The sequence below is a fragment of the Herpailurus yagouaroundi genome, unplaced genomic scaffold (genome assembly GCF_014898765.1).
Source record: "Herpailurus yagouaroundi ecotype Mexico unplaced genomic scaffold, PumYag 530, whole genome shotgun sequence".
NCBI classification, from domain to species: Eukaryota; Metazoa; Chordata; class Mammalia; order Carnivora; family Felidae; genus Herpailurus; species Herpailurus yagouaroundi.
Genome location: NW_024412747.1, coordinates 2,776,941 through 2,779,177, shown reverse-complemented (window position 1 = coordinate 2,779,177; position 2,237 = coordinate 2,776,941).

The following is a 2,237-nucleotide window of genomic DNA, read 5'->3' as shown; positions in this document are numbered from 1 at the left end:
CTCCACATCCTCGCCAACACCTGCTATTTCTTGTGTTGTTGGGTTTAGCCATTCTGACAGGTGTGAGGTGTTATCTCATTGTAGTTTTGATTTGCATTTCCCTGATGATCAGTGGTGTTAAGCATCTTCTCATGTGTTGAAACAGTTTTAAAAAATATCTCAAAAATTCCCCTAGCTTTTAGTAACTTATTAGTGTTCTTGTGAAAATCATCTAAATTTTTATAATTACGAAATACAGAAAACATATCAGAGTACCAAAAATAGTATTCATGCATATACTTATCACCAATATTAGATCACATGCTGTATTTCCTTTAGTTCTTTAAAAAATGAATATTATGATCATTCTCAAACATGTTTTTATACTTCTAGTACAGATTAGAGATCTATAAACCTCATAGTATTGTATTTTTATGTTCAAGTCCACACAAATGTATGTTTTACAAAAGTCCTCTGCTCGGTTTGCTACTGAAGACTTACTATAGGGTGAATATTAAGTACTCAGGCCATTTAACATGCTATCACTTGAGAGAATTAAAGAAGTATATATAACTCTTGGTAGAAAAATGTATAGCTTAGCTAATATGCCAAAATGTAAAACCAGTGAGTTAGAGTTTTTATATTTTACCTACTATGTGGGTAGAATGGAGTAATTCCCAAACATACAATGTGCATGTTCAATTAAGAAATGGTCTATGTATGCATAGTTATGAATAAAATACAGAAAAATTCAATTTTATGTCATAAATTTGGAAGATCAAACTATTTAATGTGAAATTATGAGCCAATTTCAGAGTATAGTCATCCTTCATGGAGGACTTTTACCTTTAGTGAGGACTCTGCTCATTTAGAGATTCCTAGGAGTAAAAATACACATAAATAGTAATGGTTTAAGATTTAGTTGTCATGGATCACTGTACAAGAATATGTCAAGCACTTTAGGTGACTAGTATCGTTAAATATAACAACATTCCTACTCTTACAGGGGAGGGAGAGTATTTATCACACCTGTTCTTTTTGGTATTCATTTTACTGGAAACAGGCAAAACCAGCTTAGCAAGTATAAAGTTGAGGAGAGCTGAAAATAAGATGTACGCTGCATAGAACTTGCTGGTAGGTTTTAGTAACTCATTCGATGCCGCAAAATGTGTAATGTTACTGATGCAAAACCTTAATTTTACAGTTCTTTAATCTTTGTAGGACTGACGTTTGGAAACTTCGCGTATGCTTATTAAGTATCTTAGGTAGCTGCGGTGAGCTAGGGACAAGAGATTAGTGCTTCTTGTCCACATCGTCTCAGACACCCTGCATTTTGTTAAGTCACAGCCCTTTGTCAAATGGCGACGTGGTGAGCTATTGGGTGGATTTGTGCGAAGTAAAGATATTGTGATATATGGTGAGGTGTTCAGATGTTCTGAATTTCTTCAGAAATAAATGGGTACCAAGGTCTATTTAGCTCATCAGCGATTCAAGTTTATTTGATCCCCTCCTTTCCTGCAGTTCCTAGTCGAATCAGAGTTTACCCTCTGTTGTCTGCCTCGCACTACAGGTGTCTGCCACAGGCACTCCCCACATACTCGCGGAATGAATTTGTTCCAGTTCTGTGCACCGCGCACTTTGTATGGGTGGCCTGTGAAAAGCAAGGTGCACCGAGACTAGATATTGCAGAATCCCCTTGTCGGTCAGAAGTAGAGGAAATCCAAGTTTTAAAATACCCTGTGTTGGGTGACTTAATTTTCGATTACCCACTCCGTGCGTCCAGCTGAAAGATGATTCTTGCGCGCCGTCCGGGGTGCCGCGCGAGTTACCGCCGCAGTCCCCTCCGGGAGGAGAGAACGCTGAGCCCCGGGTTTCACCGAAGGTCAGAGGGGCGGGCGGACCCGCGGAGGTGGAAGGCTGCGCGCTCCTCGGTGCTCGGGGCCCCGATACCCAGGGCAGCCAGTAAGCGGCGCTGGGCCTCGGGTTTGGCGGGCCCGAGCGGCGGGCTGCGGATTACCTGCAGCAGAGGGGAGCCGGCGAGCTCCTCCCCGCCCGCCGCCCCCACTCCCCGCCCCCACCGCGGCACCAGCCGGGGCTCCGCGGGCTCGGCGCACTCACTCGGAGGAGCCGGGGCCGAGCAGTCGGCTGCCGCGGGCAGGGAGCGCGGGGCCGGCGCGGCTGGGCTGCGGGGTCGCCCTCCTCCCGCACAGTGCGGCGCAGGGAGGCTCCCGCCTCGGCCGCCCCCGCCCGCGCCTCCT